The sequence below is a fragment of the Phascolarctos cinereus genome, unplaced genomic scaffold, assembly GCF_003287225.1.
Source record: "Phascolarctos cinereus isolate Bilbo 61053 unplaced genomic scaffold, phaCin_HiC Scaffold_4;HRSCAF=312, whole genome shotgun sequence".
Classification (NCBI taxonomy): domain Eukaryota; kingdom Metazoa; phylum Chordata; class Mammalia; order Diprotodontia; family Phascolarctidae; genus Phascolarctos; species Phascolarctos cinereus.
In genome coordinates, this window is record NW_027555847.1 from 430,330,493 (window position 1) to 430,357,814 (window position 27,322).

A 27,322-nucleotide genomic window follows, 5' to 3' on the forward strand; every position below is an offset into this window, starting at 1 on the left:
TCTAAAAACCCAGAAAATGTCACCCCAGGAAAAATCCTGAAACAGAGGAGGTAGCCAAAAAAAAATGTGGAGGAGCATTCTATTAGCCCAGGATGCTTGGGGGATCAGGTGCTGGCAACTGGAGGCTGTAGGGGTCTGGAAGCTTACCTGGTACTGAGCTAAGTTCACCAATACTGAAGCTTTTTGGGTAAGGAGCCCTGTTTACCCAGGATGCTTTAAAGCACCAGAAAATTTGGCTGCTGGAGGACTTCTGCCTGCCTAGAGTTGTGCTTCCTGGAGTTGTGCTGAAGAATGGGGTGGTTCGGCTACTGGGGGATGCTTGCCTGCCTGGAGTTGTGATGAAGCACCAAGAGGTTTGGCTGTTGGAATCTACTGGTTCCCCTACTTGTCCCAAGGCACTTGAGGGGTCCTGGTGTTGGTGCTTGCCTGCTCCAGTACCCTGGGGCTCAGTATCTCCTGCTGGTTTGCTGAGGTAGGGCTTGTCACTGGCTTTCTGGGACACCTCCTGTCTGTACTGCTCCCCTTCCACCAGAGTGAGAGACTTTTCCCATTAACCCCTAAAGCTTTCTGGGCTAAAAACTGTTGTACTCAGCTCAGCTATTCCAGGGTTTTTCCTGGGGTGATATTTTCTGGGGTTTTTAGAGGTCAATAAGAGAGAGTAAGAGCAACTTATTACTTACTCTGACATCTTGGCTCCCCTAAGTTCTGTCTCTAAATCTCAGTTCTGTCACTCAACATTTGTGAGATTCTGTCACTGTTTCACCTCTCCAAGTCTCTATATACTTATCTATAAAATGAAGGGATTTGACGTAATTACTCCCTAGGTCTCTTCTAATGATGATCCTCAGAAGCTAGTTGTCACAGTGGATAGAACATAGGACCTGAAATCAAGAAGATTTGAGTTAGTATCCCACTTTAGGTACTTAATAGCTGTGAGACCCTGGTCAAATCAATGAACCTCTGTCCAAGTTTCTATACCTAGAAAATGAGAATGATAATGGCATTTTTTCTTCTATGTTTGTTGTGTGGATAAAATGTAATAATATATGTAAAGTGCCTAGCAAAGCTTGAAGCTTATTGATACTGTGTAAATGGTTGTTGGTGAAGGATTATCTTATACCAGGAATCCCCTCATATAATTACATACTGTATAGTAGAAACTATAATAAAGAGATATTGAATGAATATTTATCAGGATTTACTATGTGTCAGGCATTACTATATAGTAAAATATAATAACAAAATCAAAATATAGTATGTTATAGTAAAGTAAGAGCTAAAAGTGTTATGTAGTAAATTATAACTAAAATTAAAATATAAAAAAAATTCTTAAAATATCAGGATTCATTTGGCTAAAACTATAAAGATGGCTCTAGGCATGAATAGCTTCCATGACCTCTAAAAGAAAAAAAATATGATGCTTAAGGTGTTCCCAGAGAGTTATATTAGGAGCAGAGCCAGGTCTGACTAAGTGATTCAAAGTGAGTTAGGGAGACCTGGATGTGATCCCAATGTAAGTCTGTGACAAAAACAGTTTAACAAAATGTGTGAATATTTTGTTAATACGTATAGCATATTACCCAGAGCCCTATTAGGTTATGACACAATCTTTTTTAATGAATTCTGACCCATTAAACATAACACTGATTATATAATGTTATTGTTGTGATTTTAACCTTAATCAAGACCTCTAAAAAGTTTTGCATCAGTATCTTAATGTGATATAGAAGTGATTGCTTTTCAAAGTTATACTAGAAGAACTCAATCTCTATCAAGTTGGAAAGCTTTTGAGAAGATGCCCCACAAAAGCCTACATGTCCTTTCCAAGGATCAGTCTAGCCAAGTGTAGAAAGGCTTATTATAAGAAGACGAACCATCAGGACATTAATTCTTGGGCCACTGTAACTCAGAAAACAAAAAAAAAATAGTTCAAATGGCCACCAATCCTATATGACTCCCTACCTTCAGTGATAGTGGTAGAGAACCAGAAAGTGGGAAAATGTGGGAATTAGGGGAAAAGGTGCCAAAAATCACAATTTCTTAGCTTACTTGTTACTATTCTAAATATATGTTTCTCAAAGACCTCAAGTAGTTCCTTGAAATAAAATAAGCATATATTTAATTGTGGTTGGGCACAGGGGAACTATGGAAAAACATGCTGGATGGCATTTATTCTTTTGTATATTTTGTATTTACTTATAATTATGTGTGTGTGTGTGTGCATGCATATAATTTCTCTATAGAATGAACACACCTTGAGAACAAGTATGGATTCCTTTATTCGGTTTTGTATGCCTAGGGCCAAATTTAGTGACAAAGGAGAGACAAGAAATAATAGATGTTACATCAAAAAACACAGTTTGATATTGACAATAGAGTGTGATGAGGTAAGAGAAATTCAGAGTTCATGAACACGGAAGTGGTATTTGAGGGTGATGGTAAGATCAAAGATAGGGCCATCTTTGTGTATTGCTGAGGTGGGGTGCAGGAGAAAGTCAAGGGAAATGAGTAGGTTGAAGAACTATCACATGAGGTTGATTGAATGACTATCATTATGCATGTTGAAGTCTCCTAGCATGAGTGAAAGATCTGGGAAAAAGAGAAAGATTGTTAGCCATTAAGCAAACTAATCAAGGAAGGGAAGTGAGTGTCCTGAAGAGCTATAGACAATAGCTATAATGATTTTGATCTGGTTAATGAATTAGGAATGTATAAAAAGAGGTTACATAATGAAAATTTGTAGTGGGCCCTTAGTGACATCACTAATATATGCTGCCTTTCTCACCTCTGCCACCACCGTGGTACTTGCCCTTATCACCACCTAATTACACAATTGCCTCACACAAAATTCTCCCCACCTCAGTCTGTCAACCTTCCACACAACTCAACAAATCAAGTAGCTCCATATCACCTCCAGTATTAAACATAAAATCTTGTTTGGTCATCAAAGTGCTTTATAACCTGCCCCCTCTACCTTTCCAGTCTTTTTAGACCTTGCCTCCCTCCATATACTCTGAAATCTAGTGACACTAGTATCCTTACTTTTATCTCTTTTTTCAGAGTATTTTTATTTAAGTAATTGATTTTATTCTGGACTTAAAAAATAAAACAAGCATTTCCATAACAAAGAGGAATTGAAAAACCAGAGGATTGCACCTGAAATTACAGTTCCATTATGTACAACTTGCTATTCCTTTCAAATACAGAATAAAGTTATCATGTAACTTTCTTTTTTCTCCTCCCCCGCAAACTTCAAGATGGCTACCAATATATGTGTATATGTATGTGCATGTGTATATATTTGTATATATATATATGTAAGTGTGTATATATGTTATATGTATATGTGTAAAAGTACACATGTATATGCACTTATGAATGTAAATACATGCACATATATATGCAGTGTACATATACATACATACACACATACATGCATACATATATACAGTTCTTTTTCTAGATACAAACAGCATTTTCCCTCATAGGATCTTTGCAGTTAATTTGGGTATTTATAATAGTCAGAATTGGAATCAGAATCCCTTTATTGCTCAAAATTGTTCTCAAAACAATATTACTGTTACTGTATACAGTGTTCTCTTGTTTCAAATTATTTTGCTCTTCATTACTTCATGGAGTTCTCTCCATGCTTTTCTAAAATCATTGAGGTCATCATTTCATATAGCCGAGTAATATTCCGTCATGAACATATACTACAACTTGTTTAGCCATTACCCAATTGATGGGCATCCATACACTTTCCAGGTCCTTACCACCAGAAATAGAGTTGCTATAAATAGTTTAGAATGTATAGGTTCTTTTTCTTTTTCCCTAATTCTCTTGGGAATCACACCCAATAGTGGTATTTCTGGGTCAAAGGGTATAGGCAGCTTAATAACTCTGGGCATAAATCCTTTTAGTTTCTCAAAACAAACAAACAAAAAACACTACTCAATCAGCTAACTCCAGGCATTTTCATTCACTGTCCCCAGTTCATGCAATGTTCTCCCTCCTAATCTCTGTCTTCTATATTTCCTAGATTTCTTCAAGTCTCATTTAGAATCTTACCTTCTAAAGGGTGTCTTTTCCAGTTTCCCTTAATTCCAGCTCTTTTTCTCTGTTGAATAATTCCATTCTACTTGGCATATGACTTTTTATACAGAATTGTTTACATATTATTTTCCCCATTAATCTGAAAACTCTTTGAGGGGACGGACTGCCTTTTGTTTTTCTTTGTATTCCCAATGTTTTTCACAGTGCACAGCATAGAGTAAATATTTAATGTTTATTGACTATTAGCTTTCACCAGTTAGAAAATAAGCAGAGTGAGGACAAGGTCTGTCTTGCTTTTTTTGCATTTGAATTCTACATAGGCATTTTGAATTGCTCATTAACTTTATATAATTATGAAATGGAGCAAGCACACTCAAGTCTTTGGGTATTCTCTGGAAAGACCATCAGGCTGCTATCACACTTTAATAAGGCAGAGACAATGTAGGGGAAACAAGCACAGAAAACATAGACACAAGTAGAAGAAGCAGACAGCATAGGGATCTGGAATGAGGTGGTAAAGGAAGGCAGGCAGTGTGAAGAAAAGGATGGAAAAGGAAAGAGGCACAGATAATCACTTATGTAGCCATGGGTTAGAGTTGTCAGTACTGGACAGAATGGACCCAATGGAGATGGAAGAGTGCTCAGGGGTCAAGAGTTTGAGGTTTCATTTTTATAGGGTTTCTGGGAAGAAAAGACTAACTACTCTTTCTATTTCTATCACTTTGGTGTTATTTCATTAACATATCCAAATCATCTTAAAGTGGTTGGTAAAATTCTGATGTTGACATATCCATGTCATCTCAGAGTTATCAGCTCCATTTGGTGTCCTGTTGGTCTTACTGTGGATATTTAGAGCTTGTTAAAGATTTACATATCATAGAACAATAAGAACAAAAAAAATCAGACAGCAAAGTCTAGATGGCACCCCTTGATTCAGCACATATTACTAGGATGTAATTTTTGGCTAATGCATTGCACAATTTGTAAATTATACTACTTTGGTCTTTGGGATGTTTGTTCATGACATTTAGACTCACCTTTACAATCTTACTGATATTGCTGCTTTACACTACCTACTTACAAACTTCTTACTATACTGACTAGATGGGATGAGAGGTCAGGGGGCTCAAAATAAGATACAACTTTAATGCACATTTAATTAACATTTGCTAAATGCTTACTATATTTCAGAGATTGTTGAAAGTGCTGGGCATGTTGAAAATGAGAGGAAAATAGTTCTAGGAGCTCATAGTCTAATGAGGGAGACAATATAAAAACAACTACGCATGAATATGAACTATACAGAATAAGATTTAAATAATCAGTAGAGGGAAATCAATGTCAATAAGGAAGGAAGGCACAGTCCAAAGGCTTTTTTGTAGTATATAATATTTTAGCTACGACTAGAAGGAAACTGAGGAAACCAGTAGACAGAAATTTTGAGGGAGAGAATTCCCGGCATGGGGCACAGACAGAGAAATTCCACATAATCAGGAGATAGAGTATATTATGAGAAGAACAACAAGGAAGATAATATCACTGGATCTCAGTGTCACTGGATCTATATGGAAGGCGATAATATGTAAGCAGACCAGAAAAGAGTGAGAAAGTTTTGAGTGCCAAACAGAAGAATTTTTATTTTATGCTGCAGGTGATAGGGAATCACTTAAATTTATTGCCTCAGGTTTGGGGTGAAAGTTGCATAGAAGTGACATGATCAGAATGCCACTTTATAAAGAACATTTTGACGGCTGAGCAGAAAATAGACTTTAGTGAGGAGAGAAGGCAGGGAGACCAATTAGAAGGCTATAACAATAGTCTAAGCATGAAGTGATAAGTATCTGCATGTGGGTGATGGTAGTATCAGAGGAGTAAAAGGTACATTTCTGAGAGACGTTAGTAAGATAAAATTGAAGGTACCCTCAACATTTATTTTAGTTTATGTCCAGTCATTTATTTGTTCCCAAATCTTTATGATTGTGTGGACTTTGTCCATGGGGTTTCCTTGGGAAATATCCTGAAGATGCTTATTATTTCCTTCTCCATGTGTCATATTTTACAAATGAGAAACTGAGAGGCAAATAGGGGATTAAGTGACTTGCCCAGTGACACAGAGCTAATAAGTGTTTGAGGTCCATTTTGAACTCAGATCTTCTGGACTATAGTCTTGGCACTCTATCCACCATGTCAAGAAGGTGCTCCACCAGGAACAAAGGAAATATTTAATAGATATTTTTACATTCGTTTATATAATCTTACAAAATGCCGAATTTGTATATAATCTTTGCCTATGTGTATTCCTTGAATTTGTTTCTCTTATTGCTATACTATAGGTAGCATTTCTAGGACTACATCAAATACTAACAATAAAAATAGACATCCTATGTATATCCCTGAACTTAAAAGAAAGATCTTGAGGGGCGGAGCCAAGATGGCAGAGTGAAAACAGTGACTTGCTTGAGCTCTCCCCAAACCCCTCCAAATACTCATAAAAAATGGCTCTAAACAAATTCTGAAGCAGCAGAACCCACAAAAAGACAGAGTGAAACATATTTCCAGCCCAAGACAACCTGGATGATTGATCAGAAAGGTGCATTGCGCCGGGCTGGGAGCGCAGCGCAGCGTGGGCACACAGGCCACAGCAAACCTGGAGCAGGCCTCAGAGGACTGAATTGCGGGCAGCTGTGCAGGTTTCCAGACTCATCAATCCACAAATGCCAAAGACAAATTAGAAGGTCAGTGGGAAAAGTCTGTTTCTGTCGGTGGTCAGAGAGGAAGGCGGGGTTTCAGCTCCATTCCCCAAGAACGTGGCGGGGGGGGGGGGGAGCTGCTTCCTGCGCTTCCAGCCCACAGACTGAGGGGGAATCCAGTGGCTGATCAGAGAGGGACTGCAGGGATCTCTTTGCCAGTGCTGAGGCAGGAATTTCTTGCTTTTCCCGTGTGTGGATCTGGGTCACACTTCTGGGCCAGTGCTGGGTGAGGAGGACACTGTGTGGAGCTTGTAGTGGCTGTGGAGAGGAACTCCTCACAGTTAGGACAGAAAGGAATACTTGTGGTCACAGGCCAGGAAAGGAGTAAACACCTCCCTTATCATACCACCTTGGAAGAACTGAAAATTTACAGGTCCCTACAAGTATCTCTGAAAACAGCTATACAAACCCCTGAAGCTTGGGACAGTACACTCTCCACATTGGAAGCAGACTCTTACCTTAACAAAGAGTTTAAAACTCAAGTAATTGGCTGGGATCATGAGCAAGCAGTGCAAAAAGAGTCAGACTATATTATTTTACTTTGGTGAAAAAGAAGATCAAAATATACAACCAGAAGAAGACAACAAAATCAAAGCTCCTACATCCAAAGCCTCCAAGAAAAATATGAATCAGTCCCAGGCCTTGGAAGAGCTCAAAAGGGATTTTGAGAAGCAAGTGAGGGAAGTAGAGGAAAAAACTGGGAAGAGAAATGAGAGTGATGCAAGAAAATCATGAAAAACAGGTCAACAGCTTGCTAAAGGAGACCCAAAAAAATACTGAAGAAAATAACGCCTTGAAAAACAGCCTAACCCAAATGGCAAAAGAGATCCAAAAAGCCAATGAGGAGAAAAATGCCCTAAAAAGAAAAATTGGCCAAATGGAAAAGGAAGTCCAAAAGATTACTGAAGAAAATACTTCCTTAAAAATTAGAATAGAGCAATTGGAAGCTAGTGACTTTATGAGAAATCAAGACACTGTAAAACAAATCCAAAAGAATGAAAAATGAGAAAACAATGTGAAATATCTCATTGGAAAAACAAGTGACCGGGAAAATAGATCCAGGAGAGAGAATTTAGAAAGTATTGGACTATCTGAAAGCCATGATCAAGAAATTTTCAAGAAAAACTGTCCTGATATAGTAGAACCAGAGGGCAAAATAGAAATTGAAAGAATCTACAGATCTCCTCCTGAAAGAGATCCCCAAAGGAAAACTCCTAGGAATATTGTAGCCAAATTCCAGAGTTCCCAGGTCAAGGAGAAAATATTACAAGCTGCCAGAAGGAAACAATTCAAGTACTGTGGAAACACAATCAGGATAACAGAAGATTTAGCAGTTTCTACATTAAAGGACCCCAGGGCATGGATTATAATATTCCAGAGGGCAAAGGAGATAGGATTACAACCAAGAATCACCTACCCATCAAAACTGAGTATAATCCTTGAGGGGAAAAAATGATCATTCAGTGAAATAGAGGACTTTCAAGCATTCCTGATGAAAAGACCAGAGCTAAACAGAAAATTTGACTTTCAAATACAGGACTCCAGTGGAACATGAAGAGGTAAACAGGAAAGAGAAATCATAAGAGACTTATTAAGATTGAACTGTTTACATTCCTGCATGGAAAGATGATATTTGTAACTCATGAGAACTTTGTCAGTATTAGGGTAGTTGAAGGAAAAAAATTGTATGTATGTATATATAGATAGATAGAGGGCACAGGGTGAGTTGAAGATTAAGGGGTCATATCTGGAGAATAAAATTAAGGGATGAGAGAGGATGATACTCGGAGAAGAAAGGGAGAGGTAGAATGGGGTAAATTATCTCACAAAAAAAAACAAAAGAAAAGTCTCTCACAGTGGAGGGGAAACAGGGGAAGGTGAGAGGGAATGAGGGAATCTTATTCTCATAGGATTTGGCTTAAGGAGAGATAACATACACATTCAATTGGGTATGGAAATCTGTCTTACCCTACAGGAAAATAGGGGGAGAAGGGACAAGAGAGCAGGGGGTGATAGAGAGAGGGCAGATTGGGAAAGAGGGTAATCAGAAGCAAATACTTCTGAGGAGGGACAGGGTCAAAAGAAAGAATAAAATAAATGGGAGGGCAGGGTAGGATTAAGGGAAATAGAGTTAGTTTTTCACAACATGTCTACTAAGGAAGTGTTTTTGCATAACTGCACATGTACAACCTATATCGAGTAGCTTGCCTTTTCAATGAGGGTGGGTGGGGAGGGAGGAAGGGAGAAAATTTGGAACTCAAAGTTTTAAAAACACATGCTTTAAAAAATGTTTTCACATGCAACTGGGCAATAAGAAATACAGGAAATGGGGTACAGAAGTCTATCCTGCCTTACAGGAAAATAGAAGGGGAAGGGGATAAGAGAAGGGAGGGGGAGAGATAGAAGAGAAAGCAGACCAGAGGAAGGGGTATTCAGAATGCATGCCATCTTGGGGTTGGGGGAGGGGTGAGAAATTTGGAACTCAAAAACTTTTGGAAGTGAATATTGAAAACTAAAAATAAATAAATTTATATTTAAAAATTAAAAAAATAAAAAAGATCTTGAATTGTCTCTGTTATTAATGATAATTTTGTTTTTAATATCTATTATTTGCCATGTCAAGGACAGATCAATTTATTCCTGTAGTTTTGCATTTTATGAAAAAGTGGTACATTATGTCAAAAATTTAGGTAGATAAGTAGATATAGTCATATAATCTACCTAGTTTGTTGAATTATTAATGTAGTGTAATGTAATTTTAGTTTTTCTAGTATTGAATTAAACCTGAATTCCTGATATCAATCCATCCTGCTGTTAGTTTATTATAAACACTATATTTATTAGTCTTCGTGTTGCTATAGGTCCATGGGTTAATATTTTATTTAATATTTTTGCATCATAATTAGAGAAATTCATCTATACTTTTCTATGTTTCATATCTCCATAGTTTATTTATCAGATTATATTTGTCTCATCTTTGTTTAGTTGGACCTCTTTCTATTTTTAGCATTCATAGGAATTAGCTAAGTGGTCCAGTGGATAGAATTCCATGCTTGGAGTAAAGAAGACTGGTGTTCTCATCTGACCTCAGACATATACTAGCTGAGTGATCTGGAGTAAATCATTTAACCTCTGTTTGCCTCAGTTTCCTTTTCCATAAAATGGGGATAACAGCACTTAAGTATCAAGATTTTTATGAGGATAACTTGAGATAATAAATGTAAAGCACTTATCTTAGTCCTTGGAAATATTAGTCACTATATAAGCATTAACTATAATAATGTCAATGTGTAAGTTATAATTATATTAATATATTAATAATTATTGTTTTAATTTTTTGAACAAAATTATTTTGAAAATAAATTTTATCCCATTTGATTTTATTTCTCATCACTTGTAGTGGTCCTTTACTCATTATTCAATTTATTCAGCTCTGGTCTATTCATCAGGAATGTTTGAAAGCTTCCTGGTTGGTTGCTGTCCTTTGCTCATGAAGAGGACCAAAATGACATAACTATGCTAGCGTCAAGTTTCAGTGTGTCCCACTGTGGCTGATCAGACAAACAGGAGCACAGAATGCTCTACCACAAGTCAGGCACAAATAGCCCACATGAACATTTGGGGTGATTTCTCTAAATTTTCTGATCATGGGTTTCCTTTGAGCTGTTTCAATTCTGCTTTGCTCATACAGGACAGCAGCTGCTCTGATGTGGGCATGCCATGCTGAGCAGTCCTGTGTCAGTGTCTCCCATTTCACAAAATCACACAACAATGAGGTCAGCAGAAGGGCTCTGTAGACCTTCAATTTGGTATTCAGTCTAATACCTCTTCTTTCCCATACTTTCATTCAGAGCCTCCCAAACATCGAGCTAGCTCTGGCAATGCATGCATCAACCTCATTATCAATGTGTACATCTCTGGAAAGTGCACTACCAAGACAAGTGAACTTATGCAAGGTTTTAAGAACTTCTGCATTTCCTGTAACCAATGGTTCTGAATGGTATGGTGGTGACTAATACAGCACCTGTGTTTTCTTGGTGATAATTGTTAGGTCAAAATTGGCACAAGCGGCAGAGAAATGATCCCTCCTTTGTTAAATCTCAGCCTTTAGGTGACATTGAGTGCACAATCACGTGAGACAAGAGTTCATGTATTACTCTCCTTCCAATTTTGTCTTGGCTCATAGTCTTCAAGTTGAAGAATTTATCATCAGTATAGTAGCTGACTTTGATCCTATATTCTTCCTCATTGAAAGCATTATATAACATGGCTGAAAACATCATTCTCAAAAGCATAGTAGCAACCACACAGCCTTGTTTCACTCCACTGGCAACTGAGAAAGCATGAGAGCATTGTCCACCATCTAAAACTCAGGCAAACACGCCATCATGAAGTTGACTTCCAATGCTGAAGAACATCTCCTGGCAACCAAATTCCGATATAATTTTCCATATGTCCTCATTACTGACAGTATCAAAGGCCTGGGTCACATCTATACATGTGGTGTAAAGACCTCTATTCTGCTTCTGGCATTTCTCCTGGAATTGTCAGGCAGGAAACACCATATTGAACACTCCTTGGCCCTTTCTGAAGCCTCACTGGCTCTCAGGTAGATGACCATCTTCCAGGTGAAGGATCAGCCTACTGAGGAGGACTCTGGCAAGAATCCTACCAGCAATGAGTAGGAGAGAGAACCACTGACACCATGATTGTCACAGGAAAATCTATTTCCTTTACCTTTACAGAGATAGACAACAGACACATCCTTGAACTCATGGGGGATAACCTACTCTTGTCATATAATCTGGAAAATTTCAGTCAACTTTTATGAGCAATGGACCTCCTACCTTGTAAATTTCAGCTGGAATAGAAATGAGTAGACTAGAATTAAAAACCTCAAGGGGCAGCTAAGTGGCACAGTGGTTATAGCTCTGGCCTTGTAGTCAGGAGGACCTTAGTTAAAATCCAGTCTCAGACCAGACACTTGACACTTACTAGCTGTATGACCCTGAGCAAGTCACTTAACCCCAATTGCCTCACCAAAAAAGAAAAAAAAGAACTGAAAACCTCTATTTCATTAAATATTCACCTTTCCCCTCTTAAGGATCATACAGAGTTTTCTTGGACATATGATTCTTGGTTCAAATCTTACCTTTTTTCCTTCAGGAATATCACATTACAAGCATTTCAGTCTTTTAATGTTCATGGTGCTGAATCCTTTGTGTTCCTGACTGTGGCTCTATATTAATTTTTTTGTTTGTTTGTTTGTTTTTCATTTATTTCTGTCTGCTTCCAATATTTTTTCTCTGAACAAGGAGCTATGGAATTTGGCTATCAAAGCCCTGGGATTTTTTATTTCAGAATCTTTTTCAAGAGGTGATTCTTTCAATTTATATTTTACCCCTTGGTTATGGAATATGAGGATAGTTTTCCCTGATAATTTCTTTAAAAAAATACCTACGCTCTTTTTTGTCATTACTTTCATGTAGTTCAATAATTCTTAAATTATCTCTCTTGGATCTAATTTCCAGGTCACCTGTTTTTCCAAAGAGACATTTTATATTTTCTTCTAATTTTATTTTTATTCCTTTGTTTTAATTTTTAAATTAATTACTTTATATTTAGTTTTCAACATTCACTTCCATAAGCTTAAATTCCATAAGTTTAAATTTTTTCTGCCTCCCTCACCTCCCACCTTCCCAAGAAAGGATACAATCTGATATATGCTCTACATAAATATTCTTATTAGACATATTTTCACATTAATCATGTCATAAAGAAGAAACAGAAGGAATGTGAGAAACCATGAGAAAGGAGAAACAGAGAGAGAGAGAGAGAGAGAGAGAGAGAGAGAGAGAGAGAGAGAGATTGAGAGTAATAGTATGCTTTGATCTGAATTCAGACTTCATAGTTCTTTCTCTGGATTTGGATAGCATTTTCCATCATGAGTCTTTTCACCTAAGAACTGCTTTCACTGCATCCCATAAGTTTTGGGATGTTATCTCATTATTGTCATTCTCTTGAATGAAGCTATTGAGTGCTTTTATGATTTGTTCTTTGACTCATTCATTCTTTAGGATTAGATTATTTAGTCTCCAATTATTTTTTTCTCTATCTTTCAATAGCCCTTTATTTCATCTAATTTTTATTGCATCATGATCTGAAAAGGATGCATTTAACATTTTATCCTTTCTACATTGGATTGTGAGGTTTCTATGCCCTACTACACAGTCAATTTTTTTTTTTGTAGGAGCCATGTACCACCAAGAAAAAAATATATTCCTTTTTATCTCTATTCAATTTTCTCCAGATGTCTACTATACCTAACTTTTCTAATATTCTGTTCACTTCCTTAAGTTCTTTCTTGTTTATATAGTCATTAAATTTATTTGGTTCAGAGACGGGGCAGTTGAGGTCCCTCACTAGTATGGTTTTGCTGTCTATTTCTTCCTGTGACTCCCTGAATTTCTCCTCTAAGAATTTGGATGGTATACCATTTAGTGCATATATGTTTTGTAATGATATTACTTCATTGTCTATGGTGCCTTTTATCAGGATACAGTTTCCTTCCTTATCTCTTTTGATAAGATCTTTTTTGCTTTTCCTTTGTCTGAGGTCAGCATTGCTACCCTTGCTTTTTTTTTTTTTTACTTCACCTGAAGTATAATATATTCTATTCCAGCCTTTTATCTTTATCCTGTGCATCACTCTATTTCAAATATAAACAACATACTATAGGATTACGGTTTTTGATCTATTCTGCTATCCACTTCCTTTTTATGGGAAAATTCCTCCCATTCACATTAATAGCTATGATTACTATCTCTGTCTTTCTCTCCATCTTATTTCTTCCCACCCATGTTTATGCATTTTCCCTTTTGCACATGACTAGCGTTTTGCTTTTGATTCCCTTGGTCCCTCTCCCTTCTATTAGCCCCCCTCCCTTTTCTTTCCCTTCACCCTTACTACTTATTCCTTCCCTTCTCTTCCATCTCCCTTTTCTTACCCATTTGCCTCCCATTGCCTATAGGGCAAGTTAGATTTCTATACCTAACTGATTATGTTATTCCCTCCTTAAGACTAAGCAGATGAGTGTAAGGTTCAAACAATGTTTATCTCCTCCCTTATTTCCCTCTACTGTAATAGGTTTTTGTGCCTTTTCCTACAATGCCATTTACCCTTGCTTCCTCCTTTCCTTTTCTCCAAGTACAATCCCTTAATTAGATCCACTTATTCCACTCACTTAGCTCCATTTAGCCTCCTCAATTATATTTTTTATCATTACATCAAAGTCATCTTACACCCACCCCTTCTGTCTATGTATACCCCCCCTTTAAAATGGTCCAATAACAATACACTTCTCAAGAGTTACAAGTGTCATCCTCCCTTGTAGGGATGCAATCATTTTACCCTTATTAATAACATGTTGTTGTTTTCTTCTGTCCAGTTTACCAGTTTATGTCTTTCTTGTGTCTTGTATTTGAGGATCAAATTTCCTATTGATATCTGGTCTTTTCATCATCAAAGTTTGGAAATCCCCTCTTTTGTTGACTGTTGATCTCCTCACTTGAAGGATTATGCTTATATTCACTGTATAGTTGATCCTTGGTTGTAATCCAAGCTACTTTGCCTTACAGAATATCATATTCCACACCCTATGATCTTTTAATGTAGAAGTTACGAGGTCCTGCATAATCCTGACTCCGGTTCCATGATATTTAATTTGTTTCTTTCTGGCTGTTTACAGTATTTTCTCTTTGACTTGGTAATTTTGGAATTTGGCTACCATATTCCTTAGCGTTTTCAATTTGGTATCTTTTTCAGGAGGTGATTGGTGAATTACTTTGATACCAGTTTTACCCTCTGGTTCTAGGACCTCAGGGAAGTTTTTCTCAATGATTTCCTGAAAGATGCTGTCCAGGCTCTTTTTTTTTTTTTCATCATGGTTTTCAGGTAGGCCAATAATTTTTAAATTATATCTTCTGGATCTATTTTCCAGGTCAGTTGTTTTCCCAATGAAGTATTTTACGTTTTTATCTATTTTTTCATCCTTTTGTTTCTGTTCAAAAGCTTCTTGCTCTCTCCTAAAGTCATTAACTTCCACTTGCTCAGTTTTATTTTTTAACAAATTGTTTTCTTGTATTAGATTTTGTACCTCCTTTTCCCTTTGCCCATTTTACTTTTTAAGGAATTCTCCTCAGTTGGTTTTTTGTGCCTCATTTTCTATTTGGCCAGTTTTGCTCTTTAAGCAGTTGTTTTCTTCAGTGTCCTTTTTTTCCAGTTGGTCAATTATATTTTTTAAGGACTTGTTTTATTTTTAAAAAATTATTAGTTTATTTTGATTTATCAACAATCACTTCCATATGTTTTTGAGTTTAAAATTTTTCTCCCCATTCCTCCCCACCGCCCTCCCCAAGATGGCACACAATCTGATATAGGCTATACATTTACATTCCTATTAAACATATTTTCACTTTAGTGAAGTTGAAAGTAAAAATTAAAACCAGTAGGATGAACCATTAGAAAGAGGAAACAAAACTCAACAGAAGAGAAAAAAAATGGTAGCTATTCAATTTCCATAGTTTTTTCTTTGGATGTGGATAGCGCTTTCCATCATGAGGCCTCTGTAGATGTCTTAGATACTTGTAATGATGAGAAGGGTTAAGTTTATCAATATTAGTCATCACACAACATGGCTGTTATTGTGTACAAAGTCTCTTGGTTCTGCTCACTTCACTCAGCATCAGACCATATAAGTCTTTCCAGGTTTTTCTGAAGTCAACCTGTTCATCATTTCTTATAGCACAATAGTATTCTATTACATTCATATACTACAACTTGCTCAGCCATTCCCCAATTGATGGGCATTCTCTCAATTTCCAATTATTTGCCACCACAAAAAGAACTGCTATGAATATTTCTGTGCATGTGGGTCCCTTTCCCATCTGTATGATCTCTTTGGGATATAGCCCTAGAAATGCTATTGCTGGGTCAAAGGGTATGTCCATTTTTATAGCCCTTTGGGCATAGTTCCAAATTATTTTCCAAAATGGTTGGATCATTTCACAACTCCACCAACAATGTATTAGTGTTCCAATTTTCCCACATCTTCTCCAACATTTATCATTTTCCTGTTTTGTCATGTTGGCCAATCTGATAGGTGTGATGTGGTACCTCAGAGTTGTTTTGATTTGCATTTCTCTAATCAATAATGATTTAGAGCATTTTTTCATATGACTATTGATGGCTTTAATTTCTTCATCTGAGAACTGTCTGTTCATATCCTTTGACCATTTATCAATTGGAATATAGCTTGTATTCTTATACATTTGTCTTAATTCTCTATATATTTTAGAAATGAGGTCCTTATCAGAGACACTGGTTGTAAAAATTCTTTCCCAATTTTCTACCTTCCTTCTAATCTTAGTTGTATTAGCTTTGTTTGTGCAAAAACTTTTCAATTTAATGTAATCAGAGTTATCCATTTTGCTTTTTGTAATGTTCTCCATCTCCTTTTTGGTCATGAATTCTTCTGTTCTCCATAGATCTGATAGATAAACAATTCCTTGTTCTCCCAGTTTGCTTGTAGTATCAGCCTTTATATCTAAGTCATGAACCCATTTTGACTTTATTTTGATATATGGTGTGAAGGACTTGTTTTCTACAGTTAATTTTTGTCCTTCCTTTTCCAAGCTATTAACTCTCTTGCATACCTCTCATTTTTCCCCCCCAATTTTTCTTCTAACCTCTCTTGACTTTTTAAATCCTTCCTGATCTTCCAAGAAGGCTTTTTGGGCTTCAGACCAGTTCATACTCCCTTTTGAAGCTTTGGAATTTGGTATGTTGATAATGTTGTTGTCTTCTGAATTTCTTCCTTGATCATCCCTGTCCTCACAATAGGAATCTACGGTCATTCCATGTTTCTTTTTGCTCATGTTGTTTGCTTATTTCCTGACCTTTAAAAAAAATTGAGCTCTTCTGCTGGGGAGCAGGGAGCACTAACCAAGATTCTTGTGCTGGGATCCTAGGGCCTGGTCATTGGATTTGTGTGCTGGGGCCTCAGGTACTAGCAGTTAGAGGTTGTAGGGTCCTGGCAGCTTACCTGGTGTTGGGCTAGAATCAGCAACACTGGAATTCTAGGGATAAGGGTGGGGAATCTGGCTCCTGAAGAATGCAGGCACATGGGCCTTGAGCTCCTTTCTTTGGCTCCTGCTCACTGAGGCCTTGCACAGGGATGTCTTACTGTTGCAGGATGTCTCTCATCCTGTAGCTTTATCTCTTAAAGTTGTGCTTCTCAGAATTTTGCTGAGGCACCAGGAAATTCGGTTGCTAGAGTTCTCCTTGGCACATGGTGGTTTTCTGAGCTGGTTTCCACTAGTTCCCCTGCTCTAAATGAGGCACTTGGGAGTCCTGGTGTTGGTGTTTGCCGCTACACCACCCTGGGATTCAGGATCTCTCCCTGGTATGTTGAGGTGGGGCTTTCCACTAGCTTCCTGGGATGTCTCCCATTCTATACTGCTCCCCCTCTCCCAGCATGAGAGAGTCCTTTCCTGTTAATCCTCAATCTTCTTGAGCTTCAAGACTGCTGCACCCTGCTGTTCTGCTAATTCAGCTATTCCAAGGTTTTTCCTTGCACAATATTTTCTGATCTTTCAGAGGTCAACAAGGGAGGGTGAAAGAAACTTGCTTCTTACTCCACCATCTTGGCTCCTGGAAGTGGCACTTCTCTATTTTTTCTAGCTCTATAAAATCACTTTTGTTAGTTTGATTGGTAGGGCACTGAACAAGTAAATTAATTAAGGCAGAATTCTCATTTTTATTGTATTAGCTTGGCCTACCCATGAGTAACTGATGTTTTTCCAAATATTTAGATCTGACTTTATTTGCATCAAAAATGTTTTGTAATTGTGTTCATATAGTTTCTGGGCTTTTCTTGGCAGGTAGACTCACAAATATGTTATAATTTCTACAGCAACTTTAAATGCAATTTCTCTATCTCTTGTTGCTGGACTTTGTTAGTAATATATAAAAATGCTGATGATTTACGTGAGTTTATTTTATACCCTGCAACTTTGCTAAAGTTGTTTATTATTTCAAGTAGTTTTTCACTTGATTCTCTAAGTATAGCATCACATCATTTGCAAAAACTGATAGCTTTGTTTCTTATTAGCCTATTCTAATTCCTTCAATTTCTTTTTCTTCTCTCATTCCTGAAGCTAACATTCATAGTATCAAATTGAATAACTTTGGTGGTAATGGACATCCTTGTTTCACTCCCGATCTTATTGGAAATGTTTCTAGCTTATCTCCATCACATATAATGTTTGCTGATGGTTTTAGGTAGACGCTACTTATCATTTTAAGGAAGGCTCCAATTTTTTCCTATGCTCTCTAGTGTTTTTTATATGAAAGGGTATTGTATTTTGTCAAAACCTTTTTCGGCATCTATTGAGATAATCATGGGATTTCTGTTAATTTTGTGGTTGATATCATGCTGATAGTTTTCCTAATACTGAATGAGCCCTACATTCCTGGTTTAAATCCTACCTGGTCATAATGTATTATTCTCATGTTATATTGCTGCAATTTTTGCTAATATTTTATTTAAAATATTTGCATCTATATTCATTAAGGAAATTGGTCTATAATTTTCTTTTTCTGTTTTGACTCTTCCTGGTGTATCAGTTCCATATCTGTATCATAAAAAAGAATTTTGTAGGATTCCTCCTTTGCCTATTTTTCCAAATAGTCTATATAGTATTGAAATTAATTGTTCTTTAAATGTATGATAGAATTTGCTTGTAAATCCGTTTGGCCCTGGAGATTTTTTTCCTCAGGAGTACCTTGATGGCTTATTCAATTTATTTTTCTGAGATGGGTTTTTTTAAGTATTTTACTTCCCCCTAATTTTATTTTTTAAAGCTTTATTATATTGTTTCTTGATATGTCTTGAAGTCATTACCTTCCACTTTTCTAATTCTATTTTTAAGGAATTATTTTCTTCAATGAACTTGCATACCTTCTTTTACATTGTACTTTGCAAGCAGTTTGTTTTGTTTTTTAGTGAATTTTTGCAGTTTTTCTTCCATTTGTTTAATTCTTCTTTTAAAGGAATTATTTCTGATGACTTTTGGTGACACTTTTACCAATGGGTCAATTCTGTTTTGTAAAGTGTTTTTTTTCCAGTACTTTTTGCACCTCTTTTATCAAGATTTTTACTTCTTTTTAAAATTTTTTTTGCATCACTCTCATTTTCTTTCCCAATATTTTCTCTACCTCTGTTATTTGACTTTTTAAATCCTTTTAGAACTTTTACAGGAATTCTTACTCAGTTTTTATACAATTCACATTTTTCTTTGAGGCTTTGCTTCCAGATCCTTTTATATCATTGTCTGCTTGGTTTGTATCTTGATCTTCTCTATCTCCATAGCAACTTAGGTTATTTTTCTGCTCTTTGTGCATTTTTTCCCCAATTTACTTCATAATTTTTAACTTTATGTTAAATATGGGTTCTGCTCCCAAGGTGGAAAGACCAATGTTCTAAGCTTAAGGACTTTCTTACTGATATTTTCACAGGTAGCTCTAAGGTCTGTAGTTTTTTTGGTATTTCCACGATGGCATTATCTGAGGAGAGTTGTGCTCATTTTTCTCCTGCTCTGTGCTTTGGTCTTTACCTGGGAAGGGACCTTGCTTCCCTGTAGCCTTCAGCACTAGCAATCCTCCTGTCCCTGGAATTTTGATCAGATTCTCTTCTTTCCTAAAGCCACAATTGCAAGTGTTCCCCTGTCTTTTCATCAAGACCAACATCCCCACATACTCCCCAAGTGACCAAAAGCATTCCTGTTTACTTTGTAACTACAAGCTGGGTTCTTGTTCCCCAGCATCCACAATTGCTAGCTTTTTTTTTTTTGCATGTGGTACTGAGACCTGGAACTGCATGTGGCCAATGGAATGGAGTCTTGAATCCAGATTTAACCAAAGGTCTCCTGAAATATCTTTCTGAGCAGTTGTCATGTCCTACCCATTCCCCATTGTCTGTATAAAAAGGTAAAAATGAAAGAAAAAGCATAAGGTATACAATAAACTTAAGCTGCTTATATTCCTACATGGGAAGATGAAAGAAAAATTACTTATACAGAAGGTATGGCTGTGAATTAACTATGAAGGAATGATATTCAAAAAAGGTGGAGGAGACTAACTAGAAGAAGTAAGAAGTAGAATGGGGTAAATTAACTCACATAAAAAAGGCATGAAAGAGTTTTAACAGCAAACAACAAAATGGGGGGGGGAGCAATGCATAAATCATACTCTTGCCAGAATTGACAGAAATAGGGAATAACAAATATATCTATCTACTACACACACACACATACACACACACACACACACACATACATATATATATGACACAATTTAATTGGGGGTGCATCTGATAGAAGTGAGAGCAGACCTGGGGAATCAGTGGTCAGAAACAGAATACATTTCAGTTAAAGCAGGCTGAGAGAGAGACAGAGAAAGCGAAACAGATACAAAGGGAGACAGAGAGACAGAAAGAAGATAAAAATGAGAAAATAAGACAAAGGAAAATATACAGTTATAATTATAGCTGTGAATGTGAATGTGAATGGAATAAACTCACTGGTGAAATGGAAGTAGATACCAGAATAGGTAAAAACACAAATCCAAAAATTCTTCTTTTATAAGCAACATCCCTGTAGCAGAGAGATATATACAGTAAAAAGGTAAGGTCCTAGAGCTTATGTTTCAGCTAAAGAAAAAAAAATAAAGAAAGCAGGGATAGCAATCATGATGACAGACAAATCAAAATTGATCTAGGGGCAGCTAGGTGGCACAGTGGATAGAGCATTAGCCTTGGATTCAGGAGGACCTGAGTTCAAATCCAGCCTCAGACAAGTAACGCTTACTAGCTGTGTGACCCTGTGCAAGTCACTTAACCCCATTGCCTAAAATAACAAAAACCAAAACAAGAAAAACTTTTAAAATTAAAAAAAATGATCTAATTAAAAGAGATAACCAAGGAAACTACAGCTTCCTAAAAGGCACCATACCAATGAAGTAATATCAATATTAAACATATATGCACCAAGTAGTATAGCATCCAAGTTTTTAAAGGAAAAGTTTAATGAGTTATAAGAGGAAATACATACTAAAACTAAACTGGTTAAGGATTTAGACTTTCCCCTCTCAAAACTAGATACAACTAACAACAACAACAACAAAGGAACAGGAAAGAAGTTAAGGAGATAAATAAAATTATAGAGAAGTTAATTACTATAAACATCTGGAGGAAAATGCAAAGATCCCAGATTTTGGAAAAGAACTCACTATTTGACAAAAACTGCTGGGAAAACTGGAAAATATTATGGCAGAAATTGTTATAGACCAATATCTTAAACCACATACTGAGATAAGATGAAAATTGGTGCATGATTTAGGCATCTGAAAACAATCTTTTCAAATCCTTTGAACAACTCTCATTAGCAGAATATCTTATATTCTTTTCCCATTGACTCATTTCTCTATGTATTTAAGAAATGAGGCCCTTATCAGAAAAATTTTAAAAATTGTTTCCCAGCCTTCTGCTTCACTTGTAATCTTGGTTGGATTGGCTTTGTCTGTGCAAAAGCTTTTAAATTTAATGTAATCAAAATTATCCATTTTTCACTTCATAATGTTCTCTATCTCTTCTTTTGTCATACATTCTTCCATTTCATATATATATATATATATATATATATATATATATATATATATATATATATATATATATATTATATATATATATATATATATATATATATATATATATATATATATATATATGTATGTGTATATATATATACATATATATACATATATATATATGTATATATATATATGTATATATAACAGGTAAACCATTCCTTGCTCTCTTAATTTGTTGTGCTATCACTCTGCATGTCTAAATCATGTAACCATTTTCATTTTATCTTGTCATGCAATGTGAGATGTTGGTCTGTATCTAATTTCTGCCACACTATCTTCCAGTTTTACTGGAATTTTTCATCAAATACTGAGTTCTTATCCAAGAAGCTGGAGTCTTTGGGTTTGTCAAATATTGGATTATTGTAGTCATTTACTACCATGTCTGGGTACCTAACTTATTCTGCTGAACCACCATTCAATTTCTTATCTAGTACCAAATAATTTTGATGATTGTTGTCTTATAATGTAGTTTTTTTGACATGGTATGGTTAGGGGCCCTTCCTATACATATTTTTCATTAATTCCTCTGATATTCTTGACCTTTAGTCTTCCAGATGAATTTTATTATTTTTCTAGCTCTATAAAATAATTTTTGGTAGTTTTGCAATAAGCAAATTAATTTAGGTAGAATTGTCATTTTTTTATTCTATTGGCTTGGCCAAACCATGAGCAACTGATATTTTTCCAACTGTTTAGATGTGACTTTATTTGTGTGAAAAGCGTATTGTATTTATGTCAAGGCACTGAATAAGCAAATTAATTTAGGTAGAATTGTCATTTTTTATTCTATTGGCTTGGCCAAACCATGAGCAATTGATATTTTTCCAATTGTTTAGATCTGATTTTATTTGTATTAAAGTGTTTTGTATTTATGTTCATGTAGTTCCTGGTTTTGTCTTATCAGGTAGACTCCCAAATATTGTATACTGTCTACAGGTTTATCTATTTTATTGCTTTTTCATAAAACGAGCTCTTAGTTTTATTAGTTCAGTTGTGTTTTTTTTATTTTAATAATCTCTTCTATTTTCAGAATTTCTAATTCAGTGTTTAGTTGTGCTTTTTCTTTTAATTTGTTGTCTTTCTAGCTTTTTTTAGTTGAATGCCCAATTCATTGATCTATTATTTCTCTGTTTTATTCATGTAAGCATTTAGAGATATAAATTGTCCTCTAAGAAATGATTTGACTGTATCCAATAAATTTTCATATCTTGTCTCATTATGGTCATTCTCTTTGATGAAATTATTTATTTTTTCTATGATTTGCTGTTTGACCCATTCATTTGTTAGGATTAGATTATTTAGTTTCCAATTAATTTTTAATCTATCTTTCCAAGCCCCTTTATTACATGTAATTTTTATTGCATTATGATTTGAGAAAGCTGAGCTTAATATTTCTGCCTCTCTGTAATTGACTTGTGGAATTTTGTACTTTAATGCATCATCATTTGTGTGTGTGTGTGTGTGTGTGTGTGTGTGTGTGTGTGTGTGTAGGTGCCATCTATCACTGAGAAAAAGCTCTATGACTTTTCTATCCCCATGCAATTTTCTTCAGAGGTCTGTCACATGTAACTTTTCTAAAATTCTGTTTGTCTCCTTAACTTCTTTCCTGTTTATTTTGTGGTTAAATTTATCTAGTTCTGAGAGGGGGAGTTTGAGGTCTCCCACTCATATAATTTTGCTACCTATTTCTTCCTATAATTCATTTAACTTCTCTAAAAATTTGGATGCTATACCACTTGATGCATATGTGCTTAGTATTGATATTACTTTATTGTCTGTGGTACCTTTTAGCAATATGTAGTTTACTTCCTTATCTCTTTTAATTATATTTCTTTTTGCTTTTGCTTTGTTTGGATCAGGAGTATTACCCCTGCTTTTTTTTTCTTCAGCTGAAGCATAATATATTCTTCTCCAGCCTTTTACCTTTACTCTGTGTGTATCTTTCTGCTTCAAATGTGTTTCATGTAAGAAACATATTGTTGGATTCTGATTTTTAATCCACTCTGCTATCCATTTCTGTTTTCTGGGAGAGTCCATTCCATTCACTTACACAGTTATGACTACTGTGTTTTTTCCTCCAATCTATTTTCCCCCTGGTTCTCTCTCCTTTCAGCCTGCCCCTTCCCACCAGCATTTTGTTTCTGACAACCACCTCTCCCATCTGTCCTCCCCTCTATCAGTCCCACCGCTTTCCTTTTCTTATCCCTTTCTCCTCCTACTTTCCTATAAGGTAAGATAGATTTCTCTACCCAAGTGAATGTGTATGTTATTCCTTCTTTGAGTAACATTCAACCAATTCTCTCCCCTTCTTTTTTTCCCTCACTTGTAATAGGTTTTTCATACCTGTTTATGTGATATATTTTACCCCATTCTGTCTTCTCCTTACTCTTCGCCCGGTATAATAATTTTTCGCCCCCCTATTTTTATTGCCACATCAAAGTCAACTTATACGCACACCCTCTGTCTAAGTATACTTCTAACTGCTGCAATGGAGATATAGCTCTTAGGAGTTAAAAGTTATCTTCTTCATATGTAGGAATATAAAGAGTCTAGTCTTATTAAATGCCATGTTTATTTTTCCTTTCCTGTTTAGATTTTTTTATGATTCTTTTGAGTTTCGTATTTGAAGATCAAATTTTCTGTTCAGCTCTGCTGTTGCATCAGGAAATTTTGAAAGGCCCTTATTTCATTGAATGTTTATCTTTTCCCCTGAAGGGTTATGCTCAGTTTTGCTGGGAATTCAATTCTTATTTGTAATCCAAGCTTCTTTGCCTTCCATAATATCATACCCCAAGCCCTCAGATCCTTAATGTAGAAGCTTTTAAGTCTTCTGTAAACCTGACTGTGACTCCTTGATATCTTAATTGTATTTTTTTCTGGTTGTTTTCAGTGTTTTCTCCTTGACTTAATAGTTCTGGAATTTGGCTACAATATTTCTCAGATTTTTTTTTCATTTTGGGATCTCTTTCAAGAAGTGATTGATGGATTTTTTCGATGACTATTTTACCATCTTGTTCTAGGATATCAGGACAGTTTTCTTTGATAGTTTCTTGAAAAATGCTGTCCAGGCTCTTAATTTTTTATCATGATTTTAAGGTAGTCTACTAATTGTTAATTTATTTTTCCTAGATAAATTTTCTAGTTTAGTAATTTTTTTTCAATGTGGTATTTTACATTTTTTTCTATTTTTTCATTCTTTTGATTTTTTGACTGATTTTTGATGTCTCACAGAGTCATTATTTTCAATTTGCCCAATACCTAATGTTGAAGGAATTATTTTGTTCAGTCATCTTTTGTACCTCCCTTTCTATTTGGCCAATTCTGCATTTTAGGGAGTTATTTTCTCCAGTGGATTCACTTTTTCCCCATCTGACCAATTGTATTTTTTAAGGAATTGTTTTCTTCAGTCATTTTCCCCTCTTCTTTTTCTAACCTGTTGACTTTCTTGCATATCCCTTATTTCCTTTTCTAAATTTTCTTCTACTTTTCTTACTTGATTTTTAAAATGTTTTTGATGTCCCCCAAGAAGGCTTTTTGGGCTTGAGATCAATTCTTATTCTCCTCTAAGTTTTCAAATGTAAGCATTTTGACAATATTGTTCTCTTCTGAAATTGTTTTTTGATCTTTCTGTCACCACCTGCTTTCTATAGTCAAGGATCTTTTTTGTTTCTTGTTCATTTTTGGCCTATTTTATGGCTTTTAAAGTTGAGCTGGGTTCCTAATATACATGAGGCACTGTCCCATGGACTAATGTATAGTGAAGCAAAACATAACCAGAACATTGCAAATAGTGAAAGTAATATTTTATAAGGATCAACTCTAGATGACTTAGCTCTTTTCGGCAATATAAAGATAAGAGGCAATTCCAAAAGACCTAAAAAAAAAAATCCTATCCTCCTCCAAAGAAAGAACTGATACAGTCTCAATGAAAATCAAAGCATAGCATTTTTTACTTTTTTTCCTTTGCTTTTTTTGTTTGCATTTTCTTTCACAACATGACTAACCAGAAATTATTTCCATGACGGCACATGTATAGCCAATATCAAAATGCCTGCTTTCTCTATTATGGAAAAGATGTAGGGTAGAGAACTTGGAACTTATTTTTTTTTAAATGAAAGGTTAAAAATTGTTTTTATATGTAAGTGGAAAATATAATATATTTAATTAAAAAACAAAGATGACTTTAAAATTAGAGAGTTAAGTTATATAACCTTAAAGCTCTTTTTAGTAATAAAATTATTAGTGTTTCTGAACATTTTTAGATAGGAAAAAAAATAAACCTTTATATGTGGCAGCAAGGTGGAACAGTGAACATGGTACTGAGGATGGAGTCAGAAAAACATGAGTTCATTTACAGCCTCAGACATTTACTCTCTATGTGAACTTGGGCAAGTCACTTAACTTCTATTTTCCTCAGTTTCTGGAACTTTAAAATGGGGAAAATTACAATGTCTATGTATAATTGTTGTAGTAAGGATCAAATTAAATAATATTGGTAAAATTCATAGCACAATGCCTGGAATGCTGTATAACATGTACTGTACATGTTATAAGGCAGCTAGATGACTCAGTGGATTGAGTGTTATACCTGAAGTCAGGAATACCTGAATTCAAATCTGTCCTCAAATATTTACTAGCTGTGTGATCCTAGGCAAGTCATTTAACCTCTGTTTGCCTTAATCCTCTGAAGAAGTAAACGGCATGACACTCCAGTATCTTTGCCAAGAAAATCCCATGAACAGTATTCATATGCTATGGTCCATAGAGTCATGAAGAGTTAGACACAATTCAATAACTGAGCAAGAGCAAAAAATATATATACATGTTAACCATTATTATTATTATTGCTACATGATATTAGTTGTAATACTAGTATCTGTTAATTGAGAAAAATATAATGAAAGTTTCTAAATGAATACATATCATATAAACTACAAAGTATCTATTTAAAATTTTTAAGTCATAAATATAAGTATATAACACTCATCCTCACTGTGGATCCTCCTTTCATCACCTGAATAATGGGCCAGCATGTTTAGGCACGGGTGGCTACAGGCTTAGGTTAAAGCAAAGACAGTGAATATTTAACTGTTCTCTTTAATAACCATAGTTGACTGGAGTTTTTTTTACACAAATTTCTCTATTTCTTTAATTTGTTTCTATTTCTTGATTTTATTTAAAAAGAAAAAAAATATGATTAGTTATGAGTGGTTTGTGGAAATCATCTATTAATTCAATACCTACAGGGTTGAGGGAATTGGGAGGAATCATGGCCACTGTCTAGCTTGGTATGCATAGAACTGAACAGGTCAGTTCTTATTTGGGGGCTGAACTGATTTAGAAGTTCCTAAATAGCAGAGATATATAAACTCAAGTATGGACTGGACAATATTCATCATAAGAATTCATAACCCAGAAATAGGCAAATACTATAAATCAAGATTTGAGTTATTATTTTATTGATTGTCTTGATTTAAGAAAGTGATAAAAGTGTCAATAATGTACATTAAAGTTACAAGTGTGTGATGCATATATATTTCTTTTTTCAGAGGCAATATTTTAAATTTTATTAATTGGTTTTGATTTGTCAACAATCACTTCACATGCTTTTGAGTTTAAAATTTTTCTCCCTCTTCCTCCCCAGCACCCTCCCCAAGATGGTGCGTAATCTGATATTAGCTACACATTTACATTCCTATTAAACATATTTTCACAATAATGAAGTTGAAAGTAAAAATTAAAACCAATAGGGG